The sequence below is a fragment of the Miscanthus floridulus genome, chromosome 19, assembly GCF_019320115.1.
Source record: "Miscanthus floridulus cultivar M001 chromosome 19, ASM1932011v1, whole genome shotgun sequence".
Taxonomy (NCBI): Eukaryota; Viridiplantae; Streptophyta; class Magnoliopsida; order Poales; family Poaceae; genus Miscanthus; species Miscanthus floridulus.
This window is the reverse complement of record NC_089598.1, coordinates 72,189,114-72,213,173: the sequence shown is the minus strand read 5'-3', so window position 1 is coordinate 72,213,173 and position 24,060 is coordinate 72,189,114. Positions and strand designations below refer to the sequence as shown.

The following is a 24,060-nucleotide window of genomic DNA, read 5'->3' as shown; positions in this document are numbered from 1 at the left end:
CCCTAGATTGGGCGCGAGCTTTAGGCGCGTTTTTGGTGGATCAAAATTTTTCGTCCCGCGCATGGCCTTGTGTCCAGTGAACGGCCTGTTTAGTTTTCTTTTCTCCTTTTCTTTTTTTTTTGCCCAACCGGTATTTTTTTTACAGCACTGCCAACGTGAGAAGGAGCGGATATGGCAACGGCACAAACCCGCTGGGTTGTACCATTCCAAACTCATGTCCACGAAAATAAAATCTGCCTGTAAAAGCCCTCTAATTAAACGTAGGTATTATTAGGATCGTTTTATTGTAGTTCCATGAAATAATTATAATAACATCTCAATATGGTTAGGAAATTCTATGGACGGGCATGGCAACATATTTTAGGCCCATAAGTTTTTTGTCAAAAAATTAATTTTATATTTTAATAAAGTGGTAGCCTATATTATTCACAAATGGACAGATCTCTCACACAGTTACATATTACTCTTACTACGTGAGATATATATCCTTTTGTGAACAATGAGTAGTACCTCTTTGTTAAAATTGCTTGAAATTTTTTGGAGTGATTGTACCCATAATCCTATTGCATATACAAGTTTGCAGAATTTTCTAAGAAAATATAGATATTACTACGATTATCTATGGTAATTCCACAAAATAATTGCTAAAATATCTAAATATGGTTAGGAAATTCTACGGCTAGTATGACAACATATTTTGGACCCATAACGTTTCCATAAATATTTTAGTTTGTGTTTAATGAAGTGGGAGTCAATATTATTCACAAATAGACACATCCCTCACACATTTACATATTACTTCTACTATGTGGGAGATATATCCATTTGTAAATAATGTGCAGTACCACTTTGTTAAAATCATTTGAAAATTTTCAATAATTATACACCAAATATATTTCTACGTAACTTTTTTTGAACCTTATTAGGGGTACACACGGTTCACTTTAGAATTTGTTTAGGTAGACACACATAAATTCATTTAAACTACAGAAAATAGTGAATCGTTTTCAAAATTTCTGAAACCTCGTATTTTCTTAACTTGTAGTAAATGTTAGGTTTTGTCAAAATTTGAGGTTCATACAAGTTCAAACTTGATGTGAGGCGTGCAAGCTTCAAAGTTTGACTTGAGTTACATTAAAATAGGTTTAAAGTGTCCATTTTGTGTACGATGTATAGACTCCCTCTATTAAAATCATTTGAAATTTTACAGCAAGCATATACATAAAAAAACATGATTCCATGCAAATTCCTAGATTTTTTAGACCACTTTTAGGCATTATTAGAGTTATTTTGTGGTAACCTAGAGATAGAAGGTCGAATTATCCCTACACAACAATTGAAATTTTCATCTATCTCCATGACGCATACAGTTACATATTACTATGTCAAGAATGTGCACGATCTGATCTGGTATGGAATGAACTTATAATCTGATGATCGAGTTGATTCCATGATTATAATTTCATAACCCTAGCACCCATTCCCAGATGTATTCATTTGTGAGGTGTGAAATATGCTTTGTTATATTCATTTTTTTAATACTATACACAAAAAGTACATATTGTCATGCAAGTTTGAACAATTTCTATCCAATTTAGATATGATTATATGAATTTTACTATATTTCCATGGTTGACTTATTATAAAAAATATTTACTCTGAAAGTAAACACCAACATCTAGATGGTGTGATGGTAGCTATGCTTGGTGCGTGAGCGGTGGGTCTAAGTTCCAAATTCCATAGTCATAATTTTTTATCTTTTTTTCATTTTCCAATTGTTTTAATAGTTAATTTCACATACAAAGAACCCTGTTTGCATGAACAATCTCAAATGCCAACATAGTGTACTGGTAAGCCCTTCTTTCAAGAAAGAAGGGTCCTTAGTTCAAGTCCAACCAATTCTTTTTTAGCTATTTTTACACTTTCTTAGTCTGTTTTTTATCATTTCCTAATTTTATTAATAGTTCATTTAAATATAAAGATTTTACTATGTGTCACACCCAATTTTAAGGATAAAATTGAATGCACAAAACTTATGTGTGCTCAGGGATCAATCACACACACAAGCTGACAAATTACATAAAGTATCATCATGGTGTCTCTTACATCAAATTCATAATATAACATATTCTTACATCACACAGCGGAATATAAAAAGATAACTCTCTCGGGGGCTTCATCACAGGGAAGGTCAACTGGTTGACCACAAGCCTAAAAATCCTCAGGGAAATCCTCATACCCGTTGTCATCTGTTACCCATCCGGGATTTTTATCTAAATAAAGAAAATAAACAAGTGTAAGTACATCCCGTACTTAACAAGTTAACATGGGGTTATGAAGCTCAAAAGGTTGACGCTGGTTCACTGCAGTTAGCATTTTTAGTACGACAAGCTTTTATTATCAGATATTATCAAGTTATGCTTAAGCTCCCAGTTAATCCCATAAGAACATATATCAGGGTCAAGTGTACCATATATCATCATAGAATAACTTAAATGATCATCAACAAGTAACTAGTTATTCTGTGAGTTTTCCGGGCCGCTCGTGACCGTGAGCACGGCTGTTATAACAGTTTGTTACCCTCTACAGAGGTGGTGCACATTCACCGCGAGTCGTGATTCCCATATGCCCGGGTTAATTACTCCCATGTCACTGCCAAGGTGAGAGGGTAGGGTACACTATGAAGCCATTTCATAGGTTTCTCTAACAAGTTAGGGCCGCTAGGTTTCCTTGGCAGGCAGATGTAGGAACCCCCCTTTCCTATGGCACATATCCATCGCGGCTATACTCATAGGAACAGAGGCAGCCCTATACCCAACGTGGCAAGCCCCATTTGCGCCAAAAAGGTAACCTCTAACTAGATAGAAAAGGTCCTATTACTGAGCTAAAGTCAGAGCCATATGACTCTCCCGGTTGCACTATCAGTCCCAGCTTTTGCCGACAGATAAGTCCTTATGGAAGGCCGAGAGCAACATGATCAAAGGTCATTTGCACCTTCACCCTATGGAACAGTTGTTATAAATCATGTTAAACTCTTAGTTCCATAGAATCATTCATCATCATGTAAATCAAGTTCAGTTAGAGCACTAGTAATCTACCCATATGCAATTAACCCATAGCAGACAAGGAATAGGATAATCAATCACTAGGATGTCCTTACGGGTATCAAAATTAGACACATGCAAATGAGTAATTGATTAAATTGAAATAGGACATCAAGGTAGGCCCATGCTATACTTGCCTTGGTTCACAAACTCTTGCTGGTCCTACTGGTCGTCGAAGAATTCTTGGTCTCCAACGTTCTCCTCACCGTCTGAACGCGACCAACACGGCAACATACAACATTCCCAAAAGCATTCATGCAAAGCAAACATTCCTATCATTAGAACAGTACACCAACAGTATAGAAAACAAGATAAAATGTTTGTGAAAATAATCTACGTCTCGCTACGATCACGTCAACGCGAAGTTCACGAAAAACGGAGCTAAAATGCGAAAGTTATGATTTAAACGGGATTTCCTATAGCAATATATTTAATTAAATCTAACCATGAAATTAAAAGTTCCAAACTTGACTAACAGTGATTCTAACATGTAGATTATGAAATTACGAAGCTAACGCGATTTGAACGGATCAATTCGGAGCTAAAACGACAATTTTATAAGCAAAACAGTTCAAATGGCATTTCTGTAAATACTGAAAAACGTATTTTAGACTAAAGCAGTGAACTTTACGCTTTCAAAATGAGAATGCGTAATCGGGGAAATACGCTTTGGACTGCGGGTTAGGACTTAGAAAATTACAGGGTCTCTTTAGCAAATTGACCCCCAAAGGGGTATCGGCCAATCAGAGCCGTCGGATTAGAAATGAACGGCCAGAAAAGAATCTGGGGGAGAGAGAAAAAAAAAGGGTGGCTGGAACAGTAGCTCCAGGCGGCCAGGCGCCATGGCCGATGGCGAAGTCTCGCCGGCGAGCTCGGTTATGGGGCTAGGATTCACGAAACGAAGAACCGAGAGCACCGGGGTTAGCGGGGGGAGTAGGGGGTCGCGGCCAGGCCCAAGAAGTGGCCGGAGGGGAAGGCCGAGGCGGTGGTCGCCATGGTCGGCGGCCGGAGATCCTCGGCGCATGCGGCTACGGTGCTAGAAGCCAAGAAACGCGAAAATAATGGCATAGGAAGATAGAGTGGAGCAAGGGGGTTCTCACAGCGGGGAAAAACAATGTCGACGGCGGCTTGGGGACGGTTGTCCGCGCAGATGGGCGGACGACGGTCGGCGGAGCTCCTCCGTGCAGCGGTTGCGACCTCTGTGGCATGGGCGAGGGCGAAAACGGAGTGGGGAGAGGCAGCAGGGGGGCGGCTCGGGTACGGGCTCTGATTTAAAGAGGCCAGGCACGGGGAGGGGCGCTCCCACGATGCATGACGTGGGCACGGGTGGCGGTTGCGGCTGACGCGTGGGCGGGCGGTTCTGAGACGCATGGGAGGAAGGGGGAGGAGCTGACAGGCGGGGCCCGAGCATCAGTGACAGGGGAAAGGAGGCGCGGCAGTTGCTGCAAAGCCGTTCGGCTGGGCTAGGCCGGCGGTACTGGGCCATCGCGGAGCGCAAAGGGGGAGGCCGAGCTGGGCTGCGGGGTGCATTGCGCGAGCTAGGCCGCAGGAGGGAGCTAGGCTGGCGCGGTGAGGAGAGAAGGCCTGCGGGCCGAAAATAGAGAAGGAGAGGAAGAGGAAAATGATTCTTTTTTTTACAATTTTCCAAATCCATTTTTAAATTCAAATTTCAATTCTCTTTGAAATCTTTAATAAATTCCAAACATTCACAAAATAATATGCAGCAGCATGTATGCATCACTTGTAGCTAATCTTATATTTGATTTTAGTTTTATAAAATTATTATTTTCCTACATTTGTATGCACACATAATTGCGTAAATAAATCAATTTAGCTATTTTAAAAGAGTGCAAATTTTAGGATGTTACAATTCTACCCCCCTTAAGATGAATCTTGTCCTCGAGATTCGGGTGATTGCTTACTCAAACAGTTGGGGATAAGTCTTTCTCAGATCCTCTTCTCTTTCCCAAGTAGCTTCATCCTCTGTATACCGATTCCACTGCACCTTGCACATCTTTATGATTCGGCTTCTCATAACTCTTTCGGCAGTTTCCAAGATCTTTATCGGATACTCTTCATAAGTAAGATCCTCCTTAACAGCAAGTTCTTCCAAAGGAATTTGCTCTTCTGGTACCCTCAAACACTTCTTCAATTGGGAAACATGGAACACTGTCGTGCACACCTGACAAACTCTCAGGCAGTTCCAACTGATAAGCTACTTCTCCACGTCTCTCTAGGATCTTAAAAGGTCCTATATACCTTAGTGCTAACTTTCCCTTCATATTGAATCTTCTCACACTTCTCATTGGTGATACCTTCAAGTACACATAATCACCAATTTTGAAAGTCAGCTCTCTTCTGCGAATATCAGCGTAACTCTTCTGTTGGGACTGAGCTACTCTCAAATTGTCTCTAATCATTCTCACTTGTTCTTCCACGTCTCTAAGGACATCGGGTCCAAACACTTGACTTTCTCCAGTATGATTCTAGAATAAAGGCGTCCTACATTTACGTCCACACAACGCCTCGAAAGGTGCCATCTTGAGACTCTTCTGATAACTATTGTTGTACGAGAACTCTACGTATGGCAGACTTTTATCCCAACTATCACCATACTGTAATGCACAAGCTCTCAACATATCTTCCAAAATCTGGTTGATCCTTTTGGTCTGTCCATCAGTTTGCAGGGTGGTAAGCAGAATTGAAATTCAACTTTGTCCCCAAAGATCTATGTACTTTATGCCAGAATTGCGATGTAAACTGAGTGCCTCTATCCGACACAATTTTCTTGGGAACACCATGTAAGCACACTATTCTTTCCATGTACAACTCTGCTAGTCTTGCACCCAGTATAGGTAGTCTTGACTGGTAAAAAGTGGGCAACCTTGGTGAGTCGATCCACTATTACCCATATTGAATCATAGCCTCTTTGAGTGCGGGGCAATCCTACGATAAAATCCATACCAACTTCTTCCCATTTCCATTCAGGAATCTTCATTGGTTGTAGTAACCCTGCAGGTCTTTGATGCTCAGCTTTCACTCTTTGACAAGTGTCACACAAAGCCACATATTCTGCCACATCTCTCTTCAAACCATACCACCAATACTTCTCCTTGAGATCCAAATACATCTTGGTACTTCCGGGATGTATAGAATAAGCAGACTCATGGGCCTCTTGCAGAATTGCATCACGGATAGCCTTCACTTCAGGTACACATATCCTTTTTTCGAACCAAAGAGTACCATTCTCATCCATTCTGAATCCGGGTGCCTTTCCAAGCACTACATTCTCTGCTATCTCCTTAAGTTTTTCATCCTCCAATTGACCTTTGCGTATCTCTTGCTCCAATGTAGGCTCTATCACCAATTCCATTGCATTAGTGACAAGGCTCAAGTTGAGATACTCCATTTCAGCACACAACTCTGCTGACATAGATGTCATCTGAAGTCCATTGGCATAGCTCTTTCTGCTAAGTGCATCCGCTACGACGTTTGCCTTTCCCGGGTGATAATGCACTTCCAAATCATAGTCTTTGATCAATTCCAACCAACGACGTTGTCTCAGATTCAGATCTGATTGGGTAAAGATATACTTCAAACTCTTATGATCAGTATAGATATCACTCTTATGTCCAATTAGATAATGTCTCTAGATCTTCAAAGCATGAACCACAGCTGCCAATTCCAAGTCATGAGTAGGATAATTCAACTCATGCTTCCTTAGTTGTCTAGATGCATATGCCACCACTCTTCCTTCTTGCATAAGCACACACCCAAGGCCCAAACGGGATGCATCACAATATATAGAGAAGTTCTTGCTTAAATCTGGCAAAATTAATACTGGAGCTGTAGTCAATCTCTTCTTTAGCTCCTCAAAGTTTGCCTGGCATCTATCCGACCATATATACTTAGCATTCTTTTCCAACAGAGCTGTCATAGGCTTGGCTAGCTTGGAAAAACCTTCAATGAACCTTCTGTAGTATCCAGCCAATCCCAAAAAGCTTCGAATCTCACTTACAGTTGTTGGTGGTTTCCAATTCAGTACATCTTGCACTTTGCCTGGATCCACTGCTATTCCACCATTGGAGACTACATGACCCAGAAAAGAGACTTCCTTCAACCAAAACTCACACTTGCTCCGCTTAGCGTACAACTTATGCTCTCTAAGCTTTTGCAAGACCAACCTTATATGTTCAGCATGTTCTTCTTCAGTCTTGGAGAATATTAGTATGTCATCTATGAATACCACCACAAATTTATCCAGAAATTCCATGAACACCTTATTCATCAGATACATGAAGTATGCAGGTGCATTGGTCAATCCAAAAGACATAATGGTGTACTCGTATAATCCATACCGTGTAGTGAATGCTGTCTTGGGTATGTCCGAGTTTCGAATCTTAAGCTGATGATACCCTGAGCGGAGATCAATCTTGGAGAACACATGGGCTCCTCTCAACTGATCAAACAAATCATCAATCCTAGGCAAAGGGTATTTATTCTTGATTGTAACCTCATTAAGTGAGCGGTAATCCACACATATCCGTTGACTACCATCCTTCTTATCCACAAAGATCACAGGTGCCCCCCATGGGGAAGAACTGGGGCGTATGAAACCTTTTTCTTGCAACTCTTTTAGTTGTTTCTTAAGCTCTTCTAATTCATTAACTCCCATTCTATATGGACGTTTAGCTATTGGTGCAGTTCTAGGTAATAATTCAATAATGAATTCAATGTCTCGGTCAGGTGGCATACCTGGCAAGTCATCGGGGAAGACATCCTGGAAACTCCTCCACGACACGATCTTGTTCATTGACTTCACCATCTAGCTGGTTCACTATGGCTGTAGGCTGAGCTTGCACTACCACTTCTACACTAGATTCTATCTCCATTGAGTGATGTCACAACCACAGATTTCTCCTGACACTAAATCACTGCCCGGTGTTGTTTCATCCAATCCATTCCCAGAATAAGATCAATTCCCGCTGTTCTCAACACAATAGGCTTCACTTTGAAGTCTACCCCCCTTAAGGAAATGCTAGTTGAGGGGCTCCAATAAGAAGCGGGCATACTACCTCCCGGGGAATTTACTAGTATGGGGTTTTTCATGGCACACAAAGGTATGCTATGCATTCTAACAAAAGCTTGGGAGATAAAAGAATGTGAAGCACCAGAATCAAAAAGTACGGTAGCAGAGATAGAGTTGACGCTGAACGTACCCAACATGACCTCAGGCGTCTCCTGAGCTGCATCAGATGACACATAGTTCACCTTCGCAGTGTGAGGTGGTCGGGCATTGAACTTCTGATTGCTGGTCTGGTTCTGAGGTGCTTGTTGGTTCTGCTTCTTAGGGCACTGATGAGCATAGTGACCTACTTCTCCACAGCGATAGCAGGCGTTGGGATTGTTGGGTGCACCACTCTTCATAGGAGCATTGTTGGGCACTCCCTGGCGTGTTGCAGGATTGCTGGTCTGTTGCGGGGGACGCTGATTTCCAAACTGTTGCTGGTACTGAGGGCGTTGCTGGAACTAGTTCCGCTGAGGATACTGACCACGGTTTCCCTGGTGAGTTGGTCCTTGATTCCTCTACTGGAAACCTTGCTGGGGATAAGCACATGGGCGAGTGTTGCTTCCAGAAGCTTGCCCTTGGAGCCTTCTCTTCTTAGCTTCCATCTCCTTGCGCTTATCGTCAATCACGATAGCGCGATTCACCAAAGACTGGAAGTTAGGGTAGGTATTAGACATCAGCTGGAGCTGCAGTCCATCATAGAGTCCCTTGAGGAAATGGCGTTGCTTATCCTTGTCGTCCGCTACATCATTTGGAGCATAGCGTGATAGTTGTGCAAACTTGTCTCGATACTCCGCCACAGTCATGGATCCTTGCTTGAGGGACCTGAATTCTTCTTGCTTCAGTTCCACTAGTCCATCGGGAATATGGTATGACCGGAAATTATCCTTGAATTCCTGCTAGGTGATAGCAGGAGCATTGTTGGGACGTCCAAACTAGAATGATTCCCACCAATACTGAGCAGCTCCTTGGAGTTGCCCAGAAGCGTACAACACCTTCTCAAGGTCAGTTGCATTGTGCTATGTTCAGTTGTTTCTCCACTAGCACGCAACCAATCATCTGCCTCCATAGGATCTGAGGCATGGGTGAACATCGGTGGACGACCTTTCATAAACTCTCCACGCTTATCTCTGACCTAAATAGGCGGTTGTCCTCTTGTAGGTTCATTGTCCAAGCGCTGCATCATAGCTTGCATCAGCTGCGCTTGTATTCCCAATATTTGTTCCATGGTCACAGGTGGCGGTGGTGGTGGATTTATGAGAGCATCACATCCACGACCACGACCTCTGCCTCTTCCTCCTCTTGCGGCCATCTGTTTTCCAACAAATGTGCAAAATTTAGAGATTTTCCAATTATAGAGAGCTTACAAAAGATAAGAAACAATGCTGAGAATTTTCTGGACAAGATTCAAATTCAGCAGTTCAGTAAAACTGTTATAACTCGAGTTTCAGAGATCCAACAGAGGTGCACCAAGATTTGTTAGAAATCTTAGGAGATCAGCTACAACTTTTATTTAGATCACTTTTACAGATTCTGACACACACATGGTCAAAAATAGAGTTAAACCGAAACTATTCTGGGTTCCAGACAGTGCAGGAACATCAACTCGTGTCAGCTAGATCTCACAAACCTGAACAGCTATTGACATGATTCTAGAGACATTTGAAAGATACAGAAGTCTAGTTATCTCCACAAAAATTTCAGAATTTTTGACAGCCCAGATTTCGAGATACCAGATAAAGAACACAGGCTGCTCCAGAAATCAGCACAGCAGAGATAAGGTAAAGCGAGACATCTGCATTAAGATTTCATTCTAAACTTAAAGTTCCAATCTAAGGAAGTTGTGGACATGCCCACAAACTTCCAGCAATCAAACAAATACCAAATCAACCAAGTTCACAAATTAAACATCTAATCATCCAAGTTCACAAGACCAAACAAAACTAAATATGAAACACGAACTAACGACGTGGTAATCTAGATCAAGGCACCTAACACCTATGGAGCGGTGTCAATCATGGTGAAGGACTGGCTGCTTCTTCTTGTAGATCGAAGGCTGCCCAAGTTGTGCTCGAAGTTCATCCACTTGCTTCTGGAGGCGTCTCTAAGCCCTCTGAGATGCACGCAGTTCTCCTTTGACTTCCTCATCCACTCCCTGCATAGCGTGGACATGCTGCACCATTGCTTCCTAGAGTTGGGTCACTCTCTGGTGGAGCCAAAACCTGCCAAACACCCTCATGATCATTTCGAGGAAGGAACCTGAAGCGATCCTCCCTCATGGCCTCAAAGCGACGCCCATGGTAGTGGATGTAGGCGTTCTGTGCTGCATCCTCCATGCCATCCAAGGCATGGGCTCTCCTGGCAGGGACACAGTGGACAGTCTCCACCTCATGTCCATTCTTGATGTCGTTCCAAGCGGTGACCACCAGCTCTACCTTCCAGAAGGTAGCCTCCAATGGATGCTGGTACTCGGCACAGTGGTAGCTGATGGAGGCGTGCAAGTCGGGGTAGTAGTCGTCCAGCACGTGAGTGAGGAGGGTGTGGTAGTAGGCTATCTCTGGGGCTGGCTTGAAGTAGTACTTGCACTTCCAGCCAATCTCCTCATCCACCACGGGAACAGCTGGGGATGGTGCAGGTGTAGGGGAAGTAGCCGTCGACTCCTCAGGTGTAGCTACGATAGGATAGACCGGCGCGGACAACTAGAGTAGGAGCAGGTGCAGGCGTCGGGGTAGCCATCTTCTCGTCGTCGGAGATGATCACAATCTCCTTCTCCACCTGTGGAGCATGTGGGGTGAACAGGGCACGATAGCCAGCAGTGCTGAGGCGAGCAGTCTTCGGATTATGAGACATCAATAGATTTAAAGTGAGATAGAATTAGAAGCAACAATTTTAAATAATAGATTAAGGTATGAAAAGCATAAATGTTTTAATAAAATAACAAGAATAAGACAGTAAGCAAGAAACTAGAGGAGCAAGGATGCTAAAATGATCGTTTTTTTAATTAGGCTTGCGTCGTACAGTCAACACGGCTCTGATACCAATTTGTCCCACCCAATTTTAAGGATAAAATTGAATGCACAAAACTCATGTGTGCCCAGAGATCAATCACACACAAAAGCTAACAAATTACATAAAGTATCATCATGGTGTCTCTTACATCAAATTCATAATATAACATATTCTTACATCACACAGCGGAATATAAAAAGATAACTCTCTCGGGGGCTTCATCATAGGGAAGGTCAACTGGTTGACCACAAGCCTAAAAATCCTCAGGGAAATCCTCATACCCATTGTCATCTGTTACCCATCCGGGATTTTTATCCAAATAAAGAAAATAAACAAGCGTAAGTACATCCTGTACTTAACAAGTTAACATGGGGTTATGAAGCTCAAAAGGTTGATGCTGGTTCACTGCAGTTAGCATTTTTAGTACGACAAGCTTTTATTATCAGATATTATCAAGTTATGCTTAAGCTCCCAGTTAATCCCATAAGAACATATATCAGGGTCAAGTGTACCATATATCATCATAGATCAATTTAAATGATCATCAACAAGTAGCCAGTTATTCTATGAGTTTTCCGGGCCGCTCGTGACTATGAGCACGGCTGTTATAACAGTTTGTTACCCTCTGCAGAGGTGGTGCACATTCACCGCAAGTCGTGATTCCCATATGCTCGGGTTAATTACTCCCATGTCACTGCCAAGGTGAGCGGGCAGGGTACACTATGAAGCCATTTCATAGGTTTCTCTAATAAGTTAGGGCCGCTAGGTTTCCTTGGCAGGCAGATGTAAGAACCCCCCTTTCCTATGGCACATATCCATCACGGCTATACTCATAGGAACAGAGGCAGCCCTATACCCAACATGGCAAGCCCCATTTGTGCCAAAAAGGTAACCTCTAACTAGCTAGAAAAGGTCCTATTGCTGAGCTAAAGTCAGAGCCATATGACTCTCCCAATTGCACTGTCAGTCCTAGATTTTGCCGACAGATAAGTCCTTATGGAGGGCCGAAGCAACATGATCAAAGGTCATTTGCACCTTCGCCCTATGGAACAGTTGTTATAAATCATGTATAAACTCTTAGTTCCATAGAATCATTCATCATCATGTAGATCAAGTTCAGTTAGAGCACTAGCAATCTACTCATATGCAATTAACCCATAGGAGACAAGGAACAGGATAATCAATCACTAGGATGTCCTTACGGGTATCAAAATTAGACACATGCAAATGAGTAATTGATTAAAGTGAAATAGGACATCAAGGTAGGCCCATGCTATACTTGCCTTGGTTCACTAAACTCTTGCTGGTCCTGCTGGTCGTCGAAGAATTCTTGGTCTCCAACTGTTCTCCTCACCGTCTGAACGCGACCAACACGGCAACATACAACATTCCCAAAAGCATTCATGCAAAGCAAACATTCCTATCATTAGAACAGTACACCAACAGTATAGAAAACAAGATAAAATGTTTGTGAAAATAATCTACGTCTCGCTACGATCACGTCAACGCGAAGTTCACGAAAAACGGAGCTAAAATGCGAAAGTTATGATTTAAACGGGATTTCCTATAGCAATATATTTAATTAAATCTAACCATGAAATTAAAAAGTTCCAAACTTGACTAATAGTGATTCTAACATGTAGATTATGAAATTACGAAGCTAACGCGATTTGAACGGATCAATTCGGAGCTAAAACTGACAATTTTATAAGCAAAACAGTTCAAATGGCATTTCTGTAAATACTGAAAACGTATTTTAGACTAAAGCAGTGAACTTTACGCTTTCAAAACGAGAATGCGTAATGGGGGAAATACGCTTTGGACTGCGGGTTAGGACTTAGAAAATTACAGGGTCTCTTTAGCAAATTGACCCCCGAAGGGGTATCGGCCAATCAGAGCCGTCGGATTAGAAATGAACGGCCAGAAACGAATCCGGGGGAGAGAGAAAAAAAAGGGTGGCCGGAACAGTAGCTCCAGGCGGCGCCATGGCCGACGGCAAAGTCTCGCCGGCGAGCTCGGTTATGGGGCTAGGATTCACGAAATGAAGAACCGAGAGCACCGGGGTTAGCGGGGGGAGTAGGGGGTCGCGGCCAGGCCCAAGAAGTGGCCGGAGGGGAAGGCCGAGGCGGCGGTCGCCATGGCCGGCGGCCGGAGATCCTCGGCGCATGCGGCTACGGCGCTAGAAGCCAAGAAACGCGAAAATAATGGCACGGGAAGATAGAGTGGAGCAAGGGGGTTCTCACAGCGGGGAAAAACGATGTCGACGGCGGCTTGGGGACGGTTGTCCGCGCGGACGGGCGGACGACAGTCGGCGGAGCTCCTCCGTGTAGCGGTTGCGACCTTCGTGGCGTGGGCGAGGGCGAAAACGGAGTGGGGAGAGGCAGCAGGGGGGGCGGCTCGGGTGCAGGCTCCGATTTAAAGAGGCCAGGCGCGGGGAGGGGAGCTCCCACGACGCACGACGTGGGGGCGGGCGGCGGTTGCCGCTGACGCGCGTGCGGGCGGTTCTGAGACGCACGGGAGGAAGGGGGAGGAGCTGACAGGTGGGGCCCGGGCGTCAGCGACAGGGGAAAGTAGGCGCGGCAGTTGCTGCAAAGCCGTTCGGCTAGGCTAGGCCGGCGGTACTGGGCCAGCGTGGAGCGCAAAGGGGGAGGCCGAGCTGGGCTGCGGGGTGCATCGCGCGAGCTGGGCCGCGGGAGGGAGCTGGGCTGGCGCGGTGAGGAGAGAAGGCCTACAGGCCGAAAATAGAGAAGGAGAGGAAGAGGAAGAGGAAAATGATTCTTTTTTTTTCTACAATTTTCCAAATCTATTTTTAAATTCAAATTTTAATTCTCTTTGAAATCTTTAATAAATTTCAAACATTCACAAAATGATATGCAACAGCATGTATGCATCACTTGTAGCTAATCTTATATTTGATTTTAGTTTTATAAAATTATTATTTTCCTACATTTGTATGCACACATAATTGCGTAAATAAATCAATTTAGCTATTTTAAAAGAGTGTAAATTTTAGGATGTTACACTATGCATGGACCAACATAAAATCAAACATAATCTAGTGGTAAGTCTACTCCTTTGACACGTCCAATTTGGGGGAAATTGATTTGAGGAAATATGAGTGGGGACTAGCTTTGACACGGCCTCTCCCATGCCGCTCTTTTTTAATCATACTTGTTTGCGTCGGGAAATTCTGCGATCCCGCCTTCTCCTACGCCGCTTTATTTTTTCAATCCATCTTCCGCTGTTTCCGAAACTAGGTGCGCACATAGCTGAAACACATATGGATCAATTTTTTGTGCGAGGATGTACAGATCAAATTAGTTTGGCGTGGGAGAAAACATGCAAGATGAATGTACTGCACGTTTGAGCATAACTTTAAGGAAAATAAATTCTTTTAATTTTCATCAAGCAGAAATTTTATAGGAAATATTATAAATTTCATATTAATTAACTAATTTTTATAGATAAAAAGGAAACATGAAAATTTTTCATGTTCCAAACGGGGTCTTAGAGTATGTCTTAGCTGAAAAATATTTTTTTCACCGTACCATTAGCACGTAATGCTTACAAGGTGGATTAACTTTGTAATATTAATAATATATACCAATTAAATCTATTTAAAAGATAAGAACATGGAAAATAGTATTCTTTATATTCCAAAATGTAAGTCGTTACTATGTTTCTAGACATAATTTATATCTAGGTACGTAATAGAAGCTATGTATCTAGAAAAGTCAGATCGACTTACAATTTAAAAAGGAGGGATTATTAATTTTAATATTTATACTCATATATTGATCCCTATTTATAAAATGACTTTCTTCTACAAAAATTTAACAAGGCACAGAGGATTCAACCTAAACATCTATCTAAGTTTGTCTAGAAAAATGAAAAAAAAAACATAAAGTAACTTGGTATTGAACTCAAGACAATCATATATAACCTTGAGCGCACAGTACCAGGAGGACTACAACCCAAATCTAATTACAGCCAACGATAAATATATAAGTGCTATATGATTTGGATAATATAAATGGGGATAATTTCGGATATAAAGCTATCCCCGCGGGAACAAGATATGGAGTCACGAATTTGGTTGGACGGCGGAAATCTTGGCGCGCCAACAGAAATCCTTCTCCTATGCAGCCACGTCCAATCCAATCTCTACGCCACTAGCCCCTAAAATCACGGCCTCTAAACTGTTCCTTCCTGAAAGCTTTTCTTCCTCCTCCGATTCAATCTATTTTGCTTCTTTGTTGTGCTGGTATGCTGCCATGGCCGTAAACCTCAGAGATTCAATCAACGACAGATAAAGGGTGTTTTGCCGTGAAGGCAAAAATAGAGGAAACAGATCGTTCTCCCCTTCCTATCCCTACACCTTCCTCCCTCTCTTTTTGAATTAAATATCTTTGCTGCTCTAATTGTCTTCTCGTCTAGTGTGCAGCGTGGTGATCACATATTGGGCAGGTAATCGGTGTTGGCATAAACACAAACACAGAGGAAGTCAGGTTTCCTTCTACCCTTCATCCCCCTCTCTGTACATACAGTAAATTAATTTTTCTCTGCAATTGTCTTTGGAAGGAGAGACGGCGCTTTTGACTTTTGACACTATCTGAACTGTAAATATTAGGCCAGTCTAACAGTGCACATAAGGGTCTATTCATGGCTGCGAATTTGATTTTAAAGTCAAGATGGATGCAATTAATTAGATAGCCCAATGGTTAATGACTAACCTAGGGTTATGGCATATTATTTACGGGGTGTTCGGCTGATCCAGTTTGGAAAATGTGGACGGCTGATTTCGGCTGATTCAATAGTATTCTGTGAGAGAGAACAAGCTGAAACAAGTTGAGACTAGACAAGGAGAACATGCTATGGATGAAAGGAGAACATGCTATGGATGAAAGGTGTTCGTTTGGATTTTTAGTCAGTCTAAAACTTCTGAACTCTCATGTGTACTTTGCCTTACTAGTGAAACAATTGATATGCCACATAGGTAAGATTGGTGAAATTACAAGACAGTGCAAAAAAGAAGCGGAGAAGATGGGTCTTTGGATTCAGTTATGTTTCTTTAATGGATGTGCTATAATTCTATCTGTTTTGCATAGGGAAACAATTGATATTCTCATGTCTTGCAGCAAAAGTATCGCAAGATTATTCCAATCACATTTAATTAATTGGAGGGAGGGAGGTGGAGGAGGGAGAGGGAGGGGAATTTAGTTAGCCATTTGTTTATATCCAAAATACAACTATCTTTCTAAATAACATCTAGTAGTGAGGTTGTCTTTTCTTCCTATCAAAGTAATTCGAAGTTTTTCCTAAAAATCGAACACTTAAGCCATTTGCATGTGTTGCATTTGAAATGAAATTATTTATTGGAAGATCGGCACTAAAGCAAGTATCTTATTGTTTAAAAAGGGAAGATTTCAAGAGGACCAGCACACATGGACTATCAAATGATAGCGAGTTTTGGCAAAGTTCTATATATGCTTTACGCACCACAATAACGTTAGGATCCTTAACCATGTTTTTTTATTATAGGATTCAATGGGTGTATGACTGGACAAGAGAAGCACTGGAAGCAATTTTCCAGTGTTGATACAGATTCTAGCTTCAATTCAGGTCAGTCACTACAACTATATTAACATAATTATTTATAATTAGTCTGATGCAACGTATATTGAAATTGTCTTGGTTTTATATCCTTTATCATTTTTCTGAATATAGTATATCAACATTCTTAGATTATTTTCCTTTTTCTAGTATTGCAGGTTACTATTGTTTGTGGCGCCCCTAGTCATCTTGTTACATAGCCAGAGTATGCTGGATGCTTGGTCAAGAAGTTGGAGAGCATATATGACTGATTTTTAATTCTCAAACTCTCTATGAATTCATATGTTATATGTAAAATGATGATAATGATGCTTGGTCCTATTCTAGATATCACCTCAAACACACCTTCGATGCGGTTTCCATATCACCTAATTCTGTTGTGAAGGCATTTTTTAAAAATTGCTTCAAATATTGTTCTTAAGGTGTACACAGATACCTTCTTTTGTGGCCTTTTTTGGCATTTTAGAACATTGTCTATGTTCACGTACTGTATGATGATTACTTATTTGATTTAACTACACTGTTTTGCTACCATGTCTGCTGGTATTTATTGTATTTTTTTAAATAACCAAGTAAGGTTGGTTGACCTAGTAGATCAGAAAAGTATGTAGTTGAAGAATATTTCATTTGAAATTCAAGGATGGATTGTGGTTATACAAGAATAAATGTTTGAGGTGGGATTGCGACTGAGTTGAAATGATAAGACAAATTTTCTTTTCTCAGTACTCGAAAGAAGCAAAGGGAATGTATTTCTTTGCAAGGCTTTTTGTTAGACTCAGAATGAAGAAATGTTTTCACTTGGATTTTGAATATAGAAAGCAAAATCATGTGAAAATGAGTTATAATATGATTGGTTTTCTTAATGACCAAAAATATTAAATTTTACATCACTTTATATGGTTGTAGAGTCGAGATAAGTAGTGGGTTCAACCAATAGAATCATAAGAATTGTAATATTCTCCAATTTAATTTTAGGTAGTTTTCTATTTTTTAGTTTTCCCTGTCATACATTTTTCTCTTGTAATATCACTCCATCCATAGCGTCTTGAGCGAATAGTTTGAAAGTAGGCTTTAGCATCTGCACAACCTTTTTAAGCGCCTACTTGTTGCTTAGGTATCATTTAGGATGACGATGTGATTGTCTATCATCCATGATGATACCTAGTGCGATCTTCTTATCTGCCATGAATTTATAGGTCAACATATATTTGTTTCTTTGTAACACTTTAGTTGAAACATTATTTTGTGCTACCGTAGGGTACGTATTTCTCGCACATTTAAAATGTTCCGCTTATGTGTTATAATATAGTGCCACTTTTGTAACATTTTACTAGGAACATTAATTTTGTGTTACTATAATCATCGTTAGTAACACATTTTCATAAAACAAACGCGTTGTGTTACAAACCTAGTTTGTAACACATTGGTTTGTGTTACTATCAAATTTTTCTAGAACACTTCGATAAATGTGTTACAAGAATGTGTTACAATATCTATGTTTTGTAGTAGTGCTCGGACGCCGCCCTAGGCACCGTCCACCCCCGCCACTCCTTCCCCACCCTTCCTAATCCCAATCCTGGCGACTTACCTCCTCCTTGTAACACCCCTGGTGTTACACACCTGCTATTTAGCAATAGTTTAAGACTTAATAAAACTTGATAAATAAGTTTTTCTATGCTTGGTGATCAACTCTTGCATGAAATGATAAAATACATGTTTGTTGAATCATTTTTATGAATAAAATCATTATGTGTGTTGATTAACCAACCTTGCTTGTGTGCTTAAACTCATGTAAATAAACTTTTGAACAGAAGTTGTTTAGCGTTTACGTTTGAAAAATGTGGAGAAAATGATTAAAAAATGCCAAAAACATTAGCTTGTTTAATTTACGTAATAGCTTTTTGACAACTAAATAAATAATTGTTTTTAATATACTTAAAATTTTGTCAATATGAAAACCTTAGTATAAGTTATGTTCTTGGTGGTAGAGTACTTGTTTGTACCTAGTTTGCATATGGATAAGATTAAATAGTGCTTTAAAGTTTGAATACAAAGCAAATTCGGTAAGGGACTTGGAATATTTAAGTCTGATAAATGCTGACGAACCCAACTTTGATCTCCCATGTCTCCACATCCATTCACTGTTTTACCCGGGACACTTAAACAATGTTGTAGCTCTTTCACCCAAGATTAAATGTTGTTACAGTTTCTTGGTCCGATTACAAACAGAAGCTGGCGAATAACTGAGTCCAAATCCAAACCCAGTAAGGCCGTGTTTCGAACGCGGAAGTTTTTTTTTTTCTGTTCCTGTGTTTTTTTTAAATAAATTGATTTCTTTAAAATTTCTGCGTAAACAGGTCTTTTCGCGCCATTCTCTCTGCTGGCTGCGGTCACCGCGTGGGCAGACCACGCGGCTCGTCCCTGCCATGCTCACCGTAACCCTGCTGCGCTGCCCGCCTGGCCACGCGCTGCTGCTCGCCTAACCCCGTGCTGCTGCCCAACTGGCTCCGCGCTGCTGCGCTCCCGCGCACGCGCGTCACCAGCCTTGACCGCGCGGTGCCGTCCTGTGCGACGCTGACCGCTGGATCGAGCGTCATGGCCAGCGGTTCCATAAAATCCATGGCCGCGGCTGTCTCTCTCTCGCCCGGCTCCCGTCCGCCATGGACGCTGGCTCGAGCTTCGGCCACCGCCGCCCGTTCCCCTTGCTCCAAGCCTCCCCCGAGCACAACCCACACCTCCACCAGCTCCGCGACCCTCTCCTCTCCCCCACGCACACGCTCATCCGGGCCGGCATCGCCAGTAACCCGCCGCTGCCGCCAGCCGCGCGCCGACCGTCGCGCCCACCGCGGTGCCCCTGTCGGCCACCGCGGGGCGAGGCGCGGCCACCCCATGCGCGGCTGGGCCCGGCCACGCCCCCACGCCACCACCCCGCCTCCGAAGCACGCCAGCCCGGCCTAATCGGCCCCATCCCCGACCGGCGTTGTGCGTGCTCTGCTCCGTGTTCGTGTAAGGATGAGAATAATAGAATAGAAACAAATCTAGGGTCCCCATTGTAAATCCCATGACCCGGATGAACAGTTTTCATAGAGTGTTTGGACTGCGGGTTGGTTAGAAGAAAATCTAGGGGTTTTAGCACAAAGGCAATGTTTAGCCGATGAGATAACGAAATGATATCCACCTAATATTGTATTCTAGCCCTCCATTCTTTATACCTCATTTAATCTTAGTCATTCGTCTATTTTTCTTTCCTAATCCAATCTCTCGTAACCCATTTGCCAAACGCCACCGAAGTGTTTGTCCTTATATAGCTTTTCTTTTTCTTTTATATTTTAATTGGTTGAAACTTCTAAAATGCATATTAATTCGTAGAAAAATCCTAAAATGGCAAATCCTATTGTTTTGAACTCTTATGAGTAGATCTATGCAGTAGATGTATAATATGACATGTTTTAGTTTAAAGTTTTTGCTGTTGGTTTTCCTCTATGCTTTTTAGGTCTAAAATTCATATCTGCAGTAATATTGCTTCAATTGATATGAAAAGTTTGTGGTAGGCTAACCGTGTGATGTTTGATGTGTGGTAAAAGTTTCATGTTCATTGGATGTCGTATAACTGAGTTATTTATTTAACTTGTTTGGTGCTTAATAAATGGTTTATAAATAATAAAAGTGTGTAAAAATATAAAATAGGTTTCCATTGCCTTTGTATCATGTTTTTATGTAAAAATGAACACTTAAGATTGTTAGGTGTTTACAGAAAATGTTGATCTATAAGTTTATCTTGTTCTCACATGATTTATTGCAATAAAAACTTGTTTTTATTGTAATAATTAATCTACTAAACCTGAACATATAATTTTTTAATTGTAGCCCTGTTTTGTTATAATCTATCACCCATAAAAATCTCAGCTTCAAACTAAATGTTTACCACACCACCTTTTTTAGAAATGAATGTCTTAATATATAAGAGATTAATGGAAACTAAATAGTAATATAAATATATTTTTATGTTGTTGTTTTTTTCTCGCTTGCTGTTAGTTGGTTGGTGCTCACCATGTTAGTAGTGATTTGAAGCTTGGTATGGTTATGGTTATATATGTGTTGCATTTCTTTATTATATAGATGTTTAATTAAACTTTTGAATGATAATAGAAGTTCATTTATACATGAATTCCTTGATCTTGGTGATGCCCTCTTTGCTTGTGACAAAATTAAGTGTTTCCTAGTAGCGTTAAGAGTGGTTGGGCTGTAGATATGACTTATGTGTGTGCTATCTTGATAAAATGCATCGTGTGTGCTTTCTTTACATTCACGTATTTGCATCGTTGCATCTCATTTAGGTGCGCTAGATGATGGGCACGTGGACGTGATATTGGAGCCGAACCAGAAGACGATGTATTAGTGAATGGATCATGAGATGGAAATGCTAATTTATTTATATTGTTGTTTATCTAGGCAAGCTCGGTGCATGATCCATATTTTATATATTCATCGTATATAAACGTTTGTGCATTACGTTGCAGGAGTTTTATGGAAACCATATGCATAAAATCTATCATATGAGTCCTACTAGTTGCAGGTTCGTGTAGTTGCTATGCTTAGGACCCATCGATAGAGTGAGCGACCTGCCATTGCTCACAATAGGTTAATTATTACTCTCATGAAAATTGGTGGAAAGTAATTGGTGACCGGGCAGGAAACAGGAAAGGTTGTTAGGGATATTGGTGGGTGCAGCGGGATGGGTCTTGTGGCTGCAGGGCTTTTGTCTTGGTTGCATGGTTTTCCACCTAAGTCGATTAAGGACCGTCTATTGCTGTGGATGGTGTCAAGTTTTGAATGTTCTCATCACATACTTGCTTCGTGGGAGCGGGAAGGCTCGTGCACCATTCTTGTCATGGGTTCCGACTCTTTCCAAGCCAACTTGTATGGAGGCAGGGACAGGTGGAGTTCCAAGTGTGCCAAACTGCCGCATAGGTCCAAGGGTTGGGACTTGGAGTCCGAGTTTGGGCAAGGACCTATACCCTGTGATAGGATTGGGAAGGGTTAGTCTTGTATGTGTTTTTGGGTTCAGACGAGGCGTGTGTTTGGGGTACCCAGCTGGGATATATATCAGTTCACCAATCGCCGTTTCTTTTGAGATGATACTTACTTGATTGTGGTTTGGCACCGTAGCAAGAACTGAAACATGAACGAGGACTTAAAATAATTCTGATTGCTTACCACATGCTTGAAAGTAGTAAAGGTGCTTACCTATGATGGTTAGCTAATAAAATAATCATGAGTGATAAAACTTTGAATATAAGGATGCAATATTAGTAATGCTTCCTGCAAGTTCAACAAACCAGCAAACCAAATAAGCATTGCATATCTTTGGAGTCATTTCATTTTCTCGTATCGGGTAAGTCTTGCTGAATACACTCGAGTACTCAAGGTTTTATTCCTCCTGTTGCAGGTAACAGGTAGAAGCTAGAGCTAACTCTTGTCCGTGGATACCTCCTGGTGGGCTCAGCGAGAATTCCTTTTACGCTATGATCATAGTTTTTATTTATAACCATCGTCAAATGTTTTATAAAGAAAAGACTCTTACAACTCTGCTATCACATCTTGTATAATTGTTTATCATGTTAAATGCTTAGACATATCTTTGAATAAATATTTATTTTCACTACAACTTGAATCATATTTTATTTTCTGCTGCAAGTCTTGTAAACCTGTAAAGTATCAACTCTTATTCATGTTACACTATAATTATTCTTTCGGCTGCCGTATAAAACATGTTTTTGTAATAACTCTGATTTTATGTAATTCTGTGATTTATGAAATTGTTAAGAATGTTGTAAGCTTTATTCACTTGTTTATAATTATGATAAAAAATATAGATTTTTGAGTTCTCCCATTGGGTGTACTCGACAAAACTATTAGATTTAGTGTGCTTCTCTGGGTACTTAGTGTCTAATGAAAGACAAGTACTCTTGGAAGTGGATTAAATTAGGCCGTTCTGCCACACTCCTCCCTGTCGCCGCCACCTTGGACGCCATTGTGGCCGCCGGTGACCTGATCACCGGCCGCCCACTCCTAATAGCAATCCTGGTGACTTACCTCAGCTTCCTGTTGCCGGCACTGCCCACCGGCTGTCCGACCCCGCCCGCTCGGCGGCCAAGCTCGCCAACCGTTGAATCGTCAACAACACTTATTCGGCTATCACCTCTGGGCCCCTCCCTTTCTAAGGCCGCTGGTATTGGTGGTGGCGGCAGCGGCGCACAAGGCTCGTGGAGGTGGCGTTTGGAGGAACGGACACCCAAATAATATCATTACCATAATTTATTTACCGATATAGAATAAACAAAAGTCTCGGGTTCGAGTCGCGGTCTCCTCGCATTGCACAGGCGAGGGTAAAACTGTAAAACTTGCCACTGACATCCTTCCCCAGACCCCGCACAGAACGAGAGCTCTCTGCACTAGGTACGCCCCCTTTTTAGAGAATAAACAAAAGTCTTATCTGCTGGTTTTGTGGATACGAGCATGGTTCTGTACTATTCGAACCATAAACTGCTAGATATATAACCGACATGCAATTATAATTTAAAGCCATCCCCAATCTAATTGTCATGATCCGTTCGTTCCCATTGTATAATTATTAATTATTAATATTATGAGCATTTTAACATTTTAAACTCAATTTTAAAAAGTTGTATACAAAATTCTGCATTTTCTGGGCTATGTAATTTTCGTGCTGACAGTTCAGCCCTCACCGCGGGATGGTCCGTGAATACATTGATTCAGACTCCTTCAGTCTGAAATAGTGCACATACATAATTATAGAGCCCAGACTATGGTCCCGTTTAAATCCGTGCTTGCATCTCAAATAGCAGATTCAGCGCTAAACAGCATCCATTTCAGACTCGCGCCTCTTATCACACAATCTAAGGAAATCAGCCAAACCATAAAAAAAAACAGATGTGGTAACTTTATGATTTTGATGGTTTTCTGGTACATGAAGCTTTTCCGTGCTCAGTACGTGACAAAGAGTATTCCTTTCACACAATACCCAGAACTCGAGGTTTAAATGCCAATGACCAAATGAGGTTAACTCTGTAACAATGTCCCATGCTCCATCCTAATCAGCCTTACGCTCAGAAAGTTTTCAGGAAGTTGCATTAATCCATTTATGTATGCAAGCCTAAACTCTTCATGGCGTCGAGTACTCATGAGAGTCATGAAAGAAAGATAAAACAAAAATGCTAACTCATTGTTAAACATGAAACATCC

At 41.5% G+C, this 24,060-nt stretch overlaps 1 long non-coding RNA gene across 2 annotated transcripts; it reads left to right on the top strand.

Annotated features, from left to right (window-relative positions):
- Nucleotides 1-15,278: 15,278 nt before the first annotated feature.
- Nucleotides 15,279-17,210, top strand: LOC136525290 (uncharacterized). 2 transcript variants are annotated; one of them, XR_010776479.1, is made up of 3 exons: nt 15,279-15,689; nt 16,723-16,803; nt 16,953-17,210. It is a non-coding gene; the product is annotated as an uncharacterized lncRNA (long non-coding RNA). The 2 variants fall into 2 exon arrangements; XR_010776478.1 differs by having other exon boundaries at nt 16,945-17,210.
- Nucleotides 17,211-24,060: the final 6,850 nt, after the last annotated feature.